The sequence below is a fragment of the Jaculus jaculus genome, chromosome 8 (assembly GCF_020740685.1).
Source record: "Jaculus jaculus isolate mJacJac1 chromosome 8, mJacJac1.mat.Y.cur, whole genome shotgun sequence".
In the NCBI taxonomy this organism is placed as follows: Eukaryota; Metazoa; Chordata; class Mammalia; order Rodentia; family Dipodidae; genus Jaculus; species Jaculus jaculus.
The window spans coordinates 88,487,738-88,504,330 of record NC_059109.1 but is presented as its reverse complement, the minus strand read 5'-3'; the positions used below and the strand labels follow the sequence as shown (position 1 = coordinate 88,504,330).

The following is a 16,593-nucleotide window of genomic DNA, read 5'->3' as shown; positions in this document are numbered from 1 at the left end:
CATCCGTGAAGTGCAGTGGAAGCCTTGCTTTTCATGTGTTGAGCAGTTATTTTCATCACATGTAAAGAAACACCAGATATCACAGCTTACAAATGATTTTTACAGATAGACATTGCAAGGGCCATGGATATAGCTACAGCTTTAGAAAGGAGCTTAGAAGTACATGCCATCCCTCTTGGCCACTCTGGTTATGCTTTATTTCTTACCTTTAAATTTTCTATCTTCTCCACTGTGGGCCTGCAAATTCCCTGCTCATCACAGCAGTTCCTTACTAAGAGCAGCCAGGTTTGCGTCCACCACCCTCCTCCTGATTGAAATGATTAGTGATCAGAATCCATACCCCATGAAGCCAGGAGTGCCAAGAACCTCTGAGAAGGCTCAAAAGGAAGTAGGAGTTTTATAGAACAGATTTATTTTGTTATTGTTGTTTTGTTTTGTTTTCAGTTTATCTTTTTGGCCAACACATAGTCTTCCTCTGTCCCTGTAACATTCCCTTCCACTAGCCTTCCTTGACCACTCTCCCCCACCCTCGTTTTTTTTTTTTTTTTTTTTTTTTTTTTAGTTTTGTTTTGTTTTCAGAAGTAATTCCTTTAGCTGCATTTTTTTTAAGCCGGAAGTGCTCTTAGTCTTACCAGTACACATTAGTCTGTCCTGTGGAGCCAACTTCAATGCTGTGTTGTTTAGTTTCCCACTCAAGATCCCATGCCACCTGAACTGCTTTAATAGTAATTGGAAAACCAGTTCTGCTTCTTTTTCAGTGATGTGCTTTTGGTAAAAAAAAAAAAAAAAAAAAAAATTAATGGAAATCAGTATCAGTATGGAAAAGATTTGAACTTGTTTCCTTAATCTTCTAGTGAATGATATCTTTGTAAATCTCTCACTATTCAATATACTGTGAGTATTGATGGAGCCCAGTTTCTTCTAAGAAATTCATTTATCTCCTCTCTTACCTGATATGTCTTAGAATAAACCCTTAAAATTAGATTCTAGGCATAAGAGAGATGCAAAAAGTCAGTCTTATATCCTTTGAATTGACACAGAGTAATAAGTATAGCTTTATGGTCATCTTTTTAAAAGAATCCCTTTCTCTGTCCCTGTCTACATGGAGATTGCTGGTAGGGGAAGGTTCAGTAACTGCCCTCTGTTACATGATGTCTCCAAAACTTGCACAAAGATTTCTGTTCTGACAGTCCATTTTTAGAAAAGGCCTTTTCATGTTTCTAATTTAGTTGACTATCATCACTTTGTTAAGAGTTACCAATAACTGTCTTCAGACAACATTATGACTTTAAGCCCAAGGCTAGCACAGAGCTGAATGGGAGACTCCTTGTGTTTTTTTCTGCCCTTCAGACAGAGCCTCTTCATCCAAAGTGCTGTGGTTCTTAGTGGCTGTTCTACCTTCCTTATAGAGCTAACCTATACCTGCCTTCCTATTATTGGTCTTCTTTGTTCTGTCGTCAACTGAACAAAGTGTTCAAGGAATGGTAACTTCATTCTCAGAGTGACAGAGTGATGGAGTAAAAAAGATTTCACAGTTTGGTTTGTGTGATACCCTAGCCCCCAAATGAAATACTCTTTTTTTTTTTTTTTTTTTTTTTTTGTAAGCAAGCTCAACAAACTGGTAATTTTTTTTATATGAGAGAGAGAGAGAATGAATATGAATTGGTTTGCCAGGGCCTCCAGTCACTGTAATCAAACTCCAGAGGCTTGTGCCACCATGTGCACATGTGCAACTTTGCACATACTTAACTTTGTGGTCTGGCTTACATGAGAGCTGGAGAGTTGAACATGGGTCCTTAGGCTTCTCAGGCAAGTGTCTTAACTGCTAAGCCTTCTCTCCAGTCCAAAATACTCATCTTTTACTAGACTATTTGATTAGAGAGGAAGACATGAAAATTTGCAGTGTACCTTCCATAAATGTAAACCCAATTTCTAATTGGACCCCAGATTGTACCTATTTATATAATAAGAAAATGTATTTTCTTTCTTCATAAGAAATTAGAGGGTAAGCAGATGGCTTAGTGGCAATGCCTAAGGACCGAGGTTCAGTTCCCCAGTACCCACATAAAAACAGATGCACAAGGTGACACATATGTCTGGAGTTCATATGCAGTAGAAGGAGGCCCTGGCACACCCATTCTTTCTCCCACCCCACCCCTTTCTCTCTCTTCCTTTCTATTGAATAAATAAATAAATAAAATATCACACAAAAGAATGGTCCTTTCCATTCTTAAAGACTGCACTGCATGACAGTTATTACCACCTCTTCTTGCATAGCATAGCTCTGTTAGCTACAAATAACTACTGTAGTAAAAGTAAACAATCTTTTGCCAGGTTGGCTTTAGACAGTGGAGACCCCTTGATAACTATTGTATTGGTAGGTGTTTGAGTCTGCAGAACTGCATTTTGTAACACGTTTGGGATTAATGAAGCAAGATGCTGCTCACTCTGTGGCTTGTTACACTACTTTACAGGATGGGAAATAGTAAAGTGGTCAAAGGAAAATAATAAAATCGAACAGAGTAAACCTGAGCTTTGAGTATAAAATTTTAAGCATGAAGGAGGAGAGCAAGAAGAGGAGTCCTGCTCTTGCTGGTGTGCATCCATATATCTCTGTGTCCCTCATCCCAGTGTTGCACTGTTCCTTTTGCGAGTGTTATCTGCATGTTTGGTTGACCCAGCCTGCCAGTCTACCATCTATTGGTATTCATGTAAGCCTTTTGTGCCAATGGAAAAGCTTCTTCTCATGTAGCCTCTCTTTACCTCAATCTTTTATTTTGATCCTCTTGAGAAGGTTATATCTGGCTTTGCAAAAAACAATTGTGCAGTCTAGTGAAACCTGACGGGGCAGTGCCCTGAAAGGACCAGAAGCAGGAGGCTCAGCTGAAAGGCATCGACAGCTTCAGCACATGACATGGAACTTCAGGTGGAAAATTCTCTATAAAGTTTTCTGTAGATTGTGACACTGTATATGTGACTCATGACTTTGATGTGTTTCCAACATGGTTTAATCATAATTGCTTGTCAGTGCCTTTGTAGATGTTCAGTTTTTCCCCCTCATTGCTTATTTGTATTTCAGAACATTATAAATTGTTCATGTTTTATGTAATAGTTTGAATTATTAAGCCCAGTTTATTTATTTTTCTCTACAGTCGTGTATTTTTTGCTTCTTCAAGTAGATGTGCAGTAGTTGAAATGAGAAATCAAGATCTTGTTTCAAGCAGTACATTGCCTGAATTACAAGTTACCTGATCACAAAATTGTATATAACCCTTGAGCCTTTGTGATTTCACTTTATTATAAATTTCCATTTTCATCAAAACCTAGTGCTAGTGATGACTAAGTAAAACAGAAAGGTGGATTGCTTTTTCATATAAGTATTTCCATAGTAAATCATTTGTGTAGGCAGTTAAAATATTACTTTGTTAAAAAAAAAATTCTCTTATATGCTTATTCTCCATCTGTTGATTTCCCACCTCCCTCATCTCCAATTTTATGATGTAAATGTGTAAGGATTAAATCCAACAACTCCAAGGCATCTCATCACAGGGCACTGTATTGTCTGTAGAAATTCACTATACTTAACCTCCTATGTCCACTGAGTCTTACAGTCTGGGTGGGGGACGGTATGCTGCTGCTATTCCTCTGAGATGCTAGACTTCCCTGGGCTCCTAGGACTTTCAGAGGACTCCATTCTCCACCCAGCCTTCCCCACCACAGTGGTTTAGAAAAAGCGCAAAGGAGATGAGGTGGCCTCTCAGACGTGGATGTAATGGAGATTTGATTTTACCATTTTGGAACATGGTAGTGGGATATACAGGAAGAAGACAGTTACTAAATTTTCATACCAGTAGTTGCCAAAGTAAAGCTCAGAATTCTTGCTCATACAGAAAAAAATACATCTGTTGACTTTAACTTGGCCTAGATGAACTTGGCTCCACCCTTGGGGAAGGTTCTTTGCTAACTTAACAGGGTAATTTGGGGACCTCATATTCCTTCTGATGAGGGAGTAATGGATGCACATTCTCTTATTGATTTTACACAAGTTTTTTTTTCTCCCATTTAAGTGTTTTTGATATTCGCACATTGTTTAGACCCCATAATTATTGCAAAACAAGATTCTGATTAGTCATAGTAACTTTAATATTGACCATTGGAAAGTCTTAGACATCAGAATTCATTGCATTTTGATGTCATACACAAAGCCATTCCCTGAAATTAATATTGTTTCTTGGGTAGAGATCATGGAATAGACCCAGAGAATATCTGTACCCTAAACTTCTAGTTTCTCAAAGTTACTGTAGTTACCTTCTTGTTGGGACAAAATACCTGACCAGAGCAGTTATGGAAGAAAAGGGTTTATTTCCAGCTTGCAGTTTCTAGGCTAATTCTCATCGTGATCGAGAAAGAGCAGACAGGAGGTGTCATATTGCCATAGCAGCAGAGAGGGAGTAGCTCAGCTAAAGTACAGCAAGTGGAGATGGGCTATGGCACCCCAAGGCCCGCCCTTAGTGACAGACTTCCCAAGGGCTGGGGATGGCGGAGGAGGTTTAATCATAAACTGCCCTGGCCAGCGGGGAGTTGAACAAGGACTTGAGGAGAAACTAACCTGGGTGAAAGGAGGCAAACAGACACAAGAAGGAGACCATGCTAGATGTTTGTCAAGGCCTCAAGAGTTTATTCTTACATGTAGGTTTATATAGAGTTGTAGGGGGAAGGGGACGTGGTCAGGGCAAGGAGTTATAGGGGGAAGGGGACATAGTTATGGCAGAGATCACAGAGTTACTGGTTAAACTGCAATGCTGTTGTTTCTTCATCAGCTACTGGCAGGATGGGGGAGTGTTTAGCCAGGTGTACGATCCCATTGTTTTTGGTAGTTGAATATTAGGTAAGGAAGTAGAAAGTTAACTTGTTATATGACAGTCTTTGTTTCTAGTAGTTGAGTATTAGGTGAGGAAGTAAAAACTTAACTTGCTATATGGCAGTCTCTGTTAACATGGCCGAGGTTTGGTTCATAGCTCCCAACATCTCCTCCCTTCTTTTATACAAAAAGAGGGGAAGGCCCACTTTGCAGCGGTGGGAATTAACCAACTGGGGGAGTAGGGACCCAACTCCTCCCGTGGGGATGTCTTTTTCCCACAATCTTTGGCCCTTGGCACCTTTTGGGGAGGGGAGGCAGGGCCTATGTGGTTGGAGAGTGAGGCACGGCCTTAGTGATAACAGTTATGGTACCAACCTCCATGCAAGCCAGGTATACCTCTCAGGGAATCAGAAGTGGTCAGATAAGGACCTTCCCCTGCAGTGCTTTGCCCCGCACCCATGTTGGTACCCATATACTCACTTCATTGTGAGTCCACATGCATAGGACTGGATCCTCATGCAGCTCCCATAGGAGGTGTAGCTATTTGGCCATGACAGGTAGACCGCAGTGATAGCAGAGGTGTAGAGTATAGTAAATGAGTACAGAATGTGAGATAAAGGGAGAGTGACAGCTGCAGGTGGTAAGTCTTCAGTGGCAACACCTTGATCCACCAGCTCCAGTCTGTGATAATGGACCTGTAAAGGCTGCACCTTAATGGCTTTAATCTCTTGACCTATAAAAGACATAATTTTAATTATAATAATGGGTCCAGTTGTGAGTGAGAGGATTAAGATAAGTAGAGGTCCTTCCAGCTTTGTCCTGTTAGTGAAAAAAGGGAGATTCTCTCAGGGAAGTATTTCTTCCCTGGATATGTGAGATGTCACTGGAGCATCATCAGCTTGTTTTACAAGTCTCTTTGGCAGCCATCTCACAGCATTTTCTTTGGTGTCAGACAAGCATACTGATCCTTGGCCCCAAATGAGTACTGGGTCTGGGCCATTCCATTTTAAAGTTAAAGGATCTTTTCCACATGGCTTTGGCAAAGGTATTTTTTGTATTTGTGTGCCAAAAGTGATCAGCAGCTGAATTTCCCTGAGTATCAAGGATTAAAAAGTTTAGGACAAACAAGGCATGATGAAGGATATTTCTTGGAGAGCCTTTTATGGGATATAAACCCCCCATTTTTAACTTTTGGAGGGTAAATGGACCCAGAAGAGGGGCCCCTCTTGCCAGAACACCCCAGTGGGTGTAAAGTCAGTGGCACAAATGACCCGGAGAAGAGGCTTTTTATAAGAGATAAAAGTGACTCTTTGGCTCAGAATTGTAGCCTCCACTATCTTCAGGGCCTCTAAAATTTACCACAGGTAAACTAAATGTAAAATGTTGACAATTCTCAGGGTATAAGGGAAAAAGTAATCTTTTAGGTCAATAATGATTTTATAATATCCTGCAGGAATTGGTACTGGAGTGGGGAGGCCTGGTTGTAGGGCCCCATAGATACCATGGCCTTATTAATTTTTCTAAGGTCCTGGAGCAATCTCCATTTTAAGGGTGTTTTCATTATAACAAAGATAGGAATATTCCAAGGAGAGGTGGTAGGTTCAATATGGCCTGCGGCAAGTTGTTCCTGCACTAACATTGTGGGTGTAGCTAATTTCAGAAGTTAAGGGCCATTTATGTATTTAAGGTATTTTATTTTTTAATTTTTTGGTTATATATTTCTCTCTGAGTGTTTCAGACCATGTAGATAGCCAAAAGTTAATTAAGGATTAATTTTAGAGGTCATTAATGGCTCCCCAAAGAGACTTTAGGGACACAGGAGTGGCCACATAGTTTGCTGGAGTCTTGCCTGTTAGGATGAGTCAGGGCCATGCTGGCCAAGTAATTTTCCCTTCTTTGGGAAGTCAGGAGGGCCAATTGTTCAATTGTGGCTCTCCTGTTTTAGAACGTACACCAATTTTGTTTGGGTCTCCATATCCTCCCTGCTCAGGGGGCCAGTGTAGAAGTGTCCCATCATCTCCAGTGGCCTCATGACATGGGAGTACAGGCCAAAATATTGACACCTTTTACTCTAATGATTCTTGTTGGCTTTGGCTTATACATAGGTGATTAACACAATCAGAAAGGAAGTTACATCAGCCTGGATGTATGTACATATAGAGCACATTTGATTACTGAAATAGACTTAGTTAAAGAATGGCACAAGGGCTTCTAAAATCATTTTGTCCTATCTTTAAAATTTTTGTACTGTGGCAGCATAAGCCATATATCCGAGGCATAGGAAGTAGGCACATCTCACATTTTAAATATCTAACATTTATAATTATAGGTAGAACCTGTTACCAGTTTTGAAAACAGTACCAATTGATTTATAAACTTAACTAATTTAACCTAGAAATTATCAGAAAAGAACAAGTAAGACAGTATAAGGTCTTAGCACCTGAGTGAAAACATCTTTGAATAGTTCAGATACCTGTGTGGGTACAAATTACCCAGAGAACATTGGAAACAGAACCATGGAGCTTGAATTTTATATATATATATATATATATGTGTGTGTGTGTGTGTGTGTGTGTGTGTATATATATATATATATATATATATATATATATATATATATATATATATTATATATAGTTTTTTTTTTCAGATGAGGACCATTGTTTGAGCATAAGGCTGTACCCTAAAGTAGGGAATATGTCTTAAGAGTTAATTTTGTTATAAGCACTGGACTTAAGATGTAAAAATTGAGACAGTTACTTTACATGCAATAGAGTAGAATTTGGTTTTTCTGAGCCAAAATAGTTAACTAAATATTAAACTAACTGTTGATAAAAATTTTTTGAAAGAAAAAACATTATTTGACAACCAATGATTTTGGCTTAAACTTGATAGCGATTGATTTTATGTACCACAGAAATTCTTATAAACATAAAACAATTTTATGTTTACCCAAGACTTAAATTTGATAAAACTTAAGCAAGAAATCCCAACATATTTTACCCTGAAAATTAGTTTTTTGTTTTTTTTTTCTTAAAGTTTGTAAACAGTTTAGGAACCTTTAACTTTTAGGCAAGGTGTTTAGGTTTGGCCTGAAAATTTCTTGTCTTTTTTTTACATTCGCACACCTTTATTTATATACTGTAACATTCTGACCTAAGTACCACTCAAAAGGCATTTTTAAGAAGTAATCATTGAAAAATTCCTTCCCAGTTCCTTCAATCAATTCATCTCACCCCATCATTAATTACCTTTTCTTTTCTTTTTTTTTTTATTCCCCCGAGGGTGTGTACCGTTCCTGGAAGTACTGCAATACCAGGTTGATGCATGGAGTGGACGGAGCAAGCTCCTATTCCAACTCCAAGCTCCAAAAATCCATTTAATATATTGTCCTCGGATAGAGGACATATCAGATATTAAACTGATAAGAACAGATACTACACTTGATCTTAGCCAAAAGGCTGAGAAGTGATTATCTTTCTTAAAAGGCTATTAAAAAATTACACCAAATTGATTAATCCTATTACTAAAAAGAAAGTAGTCTTGGGCTGGAGAGATGGCTTAGCGGTTAAGCGCTTGCCTCTGAAGCCTAAGGACCCCGGTTCGAGGCTCGGTTCCCCAGGTCCCACGTTAGCCAGATGCACAAGGGGGCGCACGCGTCTGGAGTTCATTTGCAGAGGCTGGGAGCCCTGGCGCGCCCATTCTCTCTCTCCCCCTCTATCTGTCTTTCTCTCTGTGTCTGTCGCTCTCAAATAATAAATAAATAAATAATGGACAAAAAAAAAATTTTTAAAAAAAAAAAAGAAAGTAGTTTTAATACAATTTGATATCATTAATACCAATAACACATTTGGAAATGTTTTTATTAGGAGTAACTAAGGCAAATTGTGTTGTTATCTTGAGGCAGGCTGGCTCAGAAGTCAGATCAGTTGCCTCCTCCTTTTAAGTAACAGGACATTACAATCTTTTTTAAAATATCTGACAAATTATAAGTTACCTCTTTAGAGGAAGTTTTGTTGTTTTTAATAATCCTCTATATAAGGTGAACTTGATCTAGAACAAATATCTGGCAAATTCACTCCTGTAAAAGACACTTAACTTTTCCTTTTTAGTTTCTATGCTTAGGTCTTTGAGTTCCTTGAAATGGTTCTCTAGAAGAGAAAGGAATGTCACCTGCGTCCATCTCATCTCTTTAGTTACAAACAGTCACAAACATGATATGACTAGTAAGCACAATGAGCACACATAAACACATATACACACATATAAAAAAAATATGCTCCTGATAAAATCAAAAAGAACTTGAAGCAATCTCAATTCCTTGTGTTTTTAAAATATCTTTTACTATGGCAATTAGCTCCTTTTTACTCTTTGTTAATTTTTTTTCTTTAACCCATGTTCCTTGTGCCTCAAGAGAAGTTTTAAGCCTTTCAACAATTTATGCTTACTTAGGGTCTGTCCCATGATAGAAAAGGAAAGAGGAGAAATGGTAAGACCAGAGGGCAACATTCCTAGTCGGAGAAGCGGCATTGGGGGGGGGGGGTGTCCCTGATGGGCCTTACGTGAGCCTGACCAAAATTTTAAGAACTGGCAGCTGCTCTAAGAGCATTTACTGGCTGTTGCGTACCCAGTTTTGTTGATAGGAAGAGAGGCTAGTTAGGAGGTCTTTGCCAATGCCCGAATGGGATGTCGGGGTTCGCACAGGGAGCTAGGGGTCTTCAGCCAATGCCAGAGGGTAGCCCTGGCCAAGAGGCTTCAGTTGCCCTGTCGCTATGTTGCAATTCCATGCGATGGCACCAATCGAAAATAAAAGGAGGGAAAGAAGTGCAAAAAGAAAACCCACAGTTCTTGTGCCTTGCAAATCTGACTAAATAGTCTTAAATGGTTTGCCTAGAAGTCTGCATCACTTGTCTTACCTTAGCAGGTCTGTATCACAGGTGGGTCTCTTCTGTGGTGACCACGAAGCAGATCTGTTTTACAGTTGTATTGCCTGTAGTGATCTTATGAGAATCTTCACTCACCCTGGTGGGGTGGTGATCCAGTGGCGAGGACAGCTGTCCACTTGAGCAACGCCCAGGTCACACTGCGTACCTCAGGCCCCACGTTCGTTGGGTGCCACTTGCCCCGGCCAGCAGGGAGTTGAACAAGGACTCGAGGATAAGCTAACCTGGGTGAAAGGAGGCAAACGGACACAAGAAGGAGACCATGCTAGATGTTTGTCAAGGCCTCAAGAGTTTATTCTTACATGTAGGCTTATACAGAGTTGTAGGGAGAAGGGGACATGGTCAGGGCAAGTAGTTGTAGGGGGAAGGAGACATAGGGCAAAGGTCACAGAGTTACTGGTTAAACCGCAATGCCTTTGTTTCTTCATCAGCTACCAGCAGGATGGGGGAGTGTTTAGCCAGGTGTACGATCCCATTGTTTCTGGTAGTTGAATATTAGGTGAGGAAGTAGAAAGTTAACTTGCTATATGGCAGTCTTTGTTTCTGGTAGTTGAATATTAGGTGAGGAAGTAAAAACTTGCTATATGGCAGTCTCTGTTAACATGGCTGAGGTTTGTTTGGTTCATAGCTCCCAACAATAAACACATGAGGCTATGTGGAACATTTTACATTCAAACCACTAGTTACTGAGCTAATTATGGAATTGCCCTTCAAACTCACTCTGTGCAATACATTCTAATCTTGAGTCTCATTCACATAAATAATATTAAAAGTAAGCAGTATTAAGTAGTTTGGCCATTCACAAGTCTCTTTATTAATATTTTATTTTTGTTTGAAACGGGATATTGCTGGCTATCCCAGGCTTCTCTGAATCTCACTATATAGACAGGCTGGCTATGGATTCACAGTCCCCCAAACATGGGGGGATCAACCCAGATGTCCATCATTAGACAAATTGATAACCAAGATGTGTTATATCTACATGATGGAATTCTACACAGCATTAAGGAAAAATGACACAATGAAATTTGAAGAAAAAGGGTTGAACCTGGAACAGATCATTCTTAGAGAAATCACCCAGTTGCAGAAAGATAAACATTGCATGGTCTCACTCATTTCTGGCTCCTAACCTGAATCTGCCCAAAATGCTGACATACCTAATAAGCGTCTCAAGGTCTGGACAATAGGAACGATGGGGCAGTAGGGGAGAGTAAGAGTGAGGGGCACAAAACTGGACCCAAATGGCAGTGGCACCATAAAATTCTACATCCTAAAAGACAGACGAAACGGTTGAACATCAGGTCCTTAGAAGAAACACCTGAACCACAGGGCCCTGGAGAAGACCAACCTTAATCTTCTCCTATTTCTCTCTCCCAATCTTCTCCCTCTTCTCTATCTCTTTTATATTACGTATCTTTTTCTTCCTTTTTTTTTTTTTTTTTTTTTTTTTTTGGCACTGGCCTGTAACTCCCAGTACCACCATGTGGTTAACATCCACAATGAGCTGTTAATCAAAGAGACCTACAAGGTTTCCCAAAAGTAGATTTATGTCAGAGTACTTGATGACCTGCAAAAGGCTAGTAGTGAGACCCTACTGATGAAGACAAAATATGCTGTTAGTATGGAACATGGAGTGACCTGACTGGAATTTGGAAGGGAGTCAGTTCCCAGACAGTTAACTCATCTAGTGCCAGAAGGTGCTACATGAGAAACTGGGGGAAAATGACCAATGTCTGTCCAAGCAACTTGTGGTCTAAGCTACTCAGCAGCAAACAATATGACGTGATGCTCACACAAGCGCAATAGTGGCACACAGCCATGATGGATAACCAACTGCTCTTGATTTGGCTAACCGATCTACTCAGTGGAACAGAGCCCATAGCTGGAGCTGGTAAACAAGTCAGAACCATATCCAAAAAAGAGTCTGTTCTCCATTATCAAGCTCCCACTAGTCATGGGCTACAAGATGGCCTACACCTATTAAATTCTCTCTGAAATAATGGTTGGTGCTGACTTCACTCTGTGGGAGAATTTGCTTCTCTTTTTCAGATGGACACAGATTCTGAGGAGAGAATTGGCCAATCGCACCCCAACAGGGCCCCAGTTGAAACCAAGAGTAACTGGGGAAATGAGCAGAGTGCTGCTTTCTTGAAAACCTGGTATTAGCACAAGGGTGAAGGAGACAGACACAGAGACCACTCAACTCCTACCAAACCAGATATTCAGAGACACAGAGGCTCCCAAGACCTCATGACTGAAATAGACCTAAAATAAACCCATCATAGCTCAGGGAAATTTGTGGAAGATGGGGCAGAAACATTATTAGAGCCACATGTTGGACCATTTTGTACAGAGATATTGCCTCTAAGCCATACCTGAGGGCTAATCCCACAAGCACGACCCACATTCCCCAACAAGGATGGTCCCTGTGGAGGGGAAGGACAGGGAGGAGGCTATTGATGGCACCAACATGGCTGTATACACACTGTACATAACTAATAGAAAAAAACAGCAAAAAATTGCTCTTGAAAACATCCTCACCATGGTTTAAAGATTCCTACTGATTAAAAAAATAATCACTAAAGATGAACTCACAATTCCAAATTGGAAATCACACCAGTTACTCATCAGAAGGACAGGTTAGACTTGTCCTTGAGACAATAAAGTTATTTAGAACATAAGGAATATAAAACAATAGAATAAGACACTTTCTCAAAATATTAGAGACTTGGGGACTGGAGAGATGGCTTAGCAGTTAAGGCACTTGCCTGCAAAGCCAAAGGACCTAGGTTTGATTCCCCAGAATCCACGTAAGCAAAATGCACAAGATGGTGCATGTGTCTGGAGTTCATTTACAGTGGCTGGAGGCCCTGGTGCTCCCATTCTGTCTATATATGCCTCTCTCTTTGTCTATCTCTCAAATAAATATGTGAATAATAAAATATTTTTAAAATATTCATTTGCAAGCACACACACACACACACACACAGATATATATATATATATATATATATATATATATATATATATAGAGAGAGAGAGAGAGAGAGAGAGAGAATGAGAATGAATATGGGCATTCCAGTGCTACTTGCTGCTGCAATGGAACTCCAGATGCATGTACCACTTTATGTATCTGGCTTTACGTGTGTACTGGGGAATTGAACAAAGGCCAGCAGTCCTTCAATTAGTGCTTTTACCCACTGAGCCATCTTCCCAGCCCTAAAAGAATACTTTGAGCTACTGTTATAATTACTCACTTAGTTGGAAGTTACTATTTAACAATTTTCATGGCAGCACAATATCTATTAAAGATCTAAGGGCTTAAGAGATCACTCATTGGTTAAGACCTGTAAGCCTAATGACCTGGGTTTAACTCTCCAGTACCCACATAAGGCTAGATGCCCAAAGTAGCTCATGCCTCTGGATTTTGTCTCCAGTGGCTTGAAGCACTGATGCACCCATTCTATCCTCTCTCTATTTATCTCTCCTTGCAAATAAATAAATAAATAATTAAAAAGATACTATAGTTTGAATGAAATTTTGTGAAAACTTTGACTATAATCCAAGAAGTTATTTATTTATTTTTGCAAGAAGTTTTATTTAGATACTGTGTTGTATGGGAGAAGCCTGTAAGATGTAAAATATTAATTCACTTGAGTCAGAACTTCAGTCTGCCTTGACTCATCCAGGACTTGTGTAATATTGTAAGACATGTCACTTCCCTGGTGAGTCTCCAATATACCCACAGTGTTCACTGTCTGTATGAACTTGATACAATCACACTTAATTCATTTTGCTGAAAACTGAACCTTACTTTCCAAAGATACCCAAGAACAAAAGTGACATTTTGGTTTTGGCTTTTATGAGCCAAAGGCTAGACCTGGAACTGACCTGGAACTCACTCTGTAGCCTGAGTCTGGCCTTGAACTCATGGTGATCTTCCTATCTCAGCCTTCAGAGTGCTGGGTCTAAAGAGGTGTTGTACCATGCTGGCTGAAATGCAACAACTTTGTATGTTCTTTCCAGAAACTTTCTCAACCCATCAGATTGGTCAACAGAGAATAACACATGGACATTTACAAGTCTTTCTGCCTTACAGCATTCACTGTTCCTATATAATTACATTCTGGTCCTTACACAGTCCTAACCAACCCCCCCAACCACTCCAAACAACCCCAGCTCTGTGAAAGAGACTTTTGAATTCCACTAAATACTGTTGAGGTGAAGCCCAGCCAAAATGAAACAAGGTCGACTTTATCTCTTCAGCAGGATGGTCTAGAGATGCCCCCAGCTAGTCCTTGATTTATTAAATGCTATTATCAGACATATTAGTGTTTCCAACTGTGTTTTATTCTAGAGTCACTTGGGTTTTTAAGTGTTACAGTTTCAAAAGGGTAAATTATTCCAGCATCCTTTAGACAGAGAGAGCCATGTAAATATAACTTGTCCAGTCATACTTACATGGATCAGAGCTTGGCTTTAGTGCTACCCTATAGCCGTGGTTTAAAGATTATTAATAGTTTGTGAATAAGGAGCCTTGTACTTTCCTTTTGCATGAGGCCCTACAAATTATGTAGCTGGCCCTGGCTTTGGGAGATAAAGTGAGAGCATCTATACTTACAGAATGTTAGTGTGCAACCAAGGTTAAGAAACACACAGATAGAACCTCTCTTCAATTAGAAAACCCAAGAACAACATCACTTGGTATTAGCTGGATGGTTATATAATATACTGTACACAAATGATAGCCTTAATGTGACAAAGCAATCTGAATCTAAAAGTCTTATTCTGTTGGTTTTGCCTAAATAATTATTATAGTCTCACAGTTAAAGTATTTATCAATCGACAATCTGTTGAATATATCTGCATTTGTTTGCAGTTGCAGCTGTAAGCAATAATCACAAACTATACATATTTAATCTTGAAGTTGTGGAGTTCAGACTTTGTGTCTGTGCAGACTATTTGCCCTCTGAAGCCTGCATGGGGTAGCTGTTCTCTGCCTCTCCCAGCTTTCAGTGTTGCCAGTTTTCGTGTCGGATCATCATCTCCCCCATAGACAGTGTTTCTTTCTTTAATGACAAATCTTGTGATTGCATTTTGGGCCACTCAGATAAACAAGGATCATTTTCTTATTTTAAGGCCCTTATTTATTCTCATCTATAAAGTCCTTTGCTACTTAGTATCTTTACAGGTTTTAGGTATCTGGATGAGAACCTATGGGGATAAAGGGAGTTATTCTACCCCTTAACCATAGCATTGTGCATACCTTGCCTAAGTCCAAACACTGGAGAGTCAACTGGGAAAATGAGAGATCAATTTGTCATTTCAAGTTTACAGCATGTAAAGGGCACTGACTACTAGACATAGATGTGAATAAATAATGTAGTCCCAGATCGTTCCAAGAAGTTTGAAGAGAAAATTGAAGTAAGGGCAGGGAACTTGGGAAAAAACGGCACAATTCCTAGTAGGGTATTGGAGGCAGCTTTCTCCCTCAAAGCACCTTTCTAGCAGTTTTGATTTCACTGGGGAGCCAGCTATTGATAGGGAGATGAAAAGTATGTCTTGCAGAAGGAGGAGTAATTGTAAAGGCTTCAGTAGAATGAGTTGATATCGTCAAATGAAAATGAGCAAGAAGACAGGAAAATGTACACTCTATATGACTGAGGGTGTGGGGGAGAGAGAGAGAAAGAGAGGGAAACTGTTTAACAGACCATGACTGCCACTTTATAAGAAATTTAAAAATTGTGTGTATGGGTGTGCAGAAGTGCTTGCCCTGACAGCATGTATTCTGAGGCCAAGGAGTGTCCTCCTCCTTGAGGCAGAGTCTCTCACTGAACCCAGAATTGCTGGTTTTTTAGTCAGGTTGGTTGACATGTGAATCCCCGTTATAGGCATGCCTGTCCACAGCTTTATTTGTGGGTGCTAGGGGGTCAAACCTGGGTCTTTATGCTTGTGCTACAAGCTCTCGTGTCAGCTGAGCCATCTACCCAGTCCGAGGTATAGGTTTTACTTTGAGATGGAAAGCCGTAGTAAGGGGTTGAAAGCAGGGTGAAAATGTGATTTCATTTAAGGTTTGAAGTCCATCATTTGAGTTTCATCTCAAGTGAAGAAAGAGATGGCTTGGTCTAGGATGGTTGAAATACATAGGAATTGGGATATAATTTAATGTTAAAGTCACTAAGACTTTCTCCTGGGTTAGCTATGGATGGTATAAGGGAATGAAAATTACTAGTATTTCTTTAGAGTTTAGATACCTGTGTGATCATGACAAATAAAAAGTTATTGGATTAAACTACTCTTATGGACTGAATGTTCATGTCATTTTGTATTTCCATAAGAAATCTACAATTGACAAGTTAGTGTAAGATAATAGTCCATAATTCAATAGTCTGGTAGTTTGTTATCTAAATAGTGATAGTTTGTCATTGAACTCATTTCCCCATACATATATATGCCTTCTGTGAACATTTATTAGTAGCCATGTAGCCCACCATGGGGAACTTCTTGAAGAGTTGTCACCTTCCTGTAAGAGTACCAGTGAAGGGAACAGGAAAGGGCACATAAGTGCTGTTCATTTTATATATATCCAAACATTTTGAGAACCTAGATATCCTCTATAGGCAGGAATTATTTAACATTATTAAATGTTATTTTTTTGAACCAGTCATGCTGACTCCCCATGGGAAGAATCATAAAGCACTTAATAAAACATCCTATATTTCTGATTAAGAATACTGGCTAAAATAAGCAATCTGCCCATATGACCATGAATTTTAATTCTATTCTTTT

General features: G+C 39.6%; 1 non-coding gene across 1 annotated transcript; it reads right to left on the bottom strand.

Moving 5' to 3' along the window:
• Positions 1 to 8,143: 8,143 nt before the first annotated feature.
• Positions 8,144 to 8,334, bottom strand: LOC123463280. The gene has a single exon (XR_006638860.1). It is a non-coding gene; the product is annotated as a U2 spliceosomal RNA (small nuclear RNA).
• Positions 8,335 to 16,593: the final 8,259 nt, after the last annotated feature.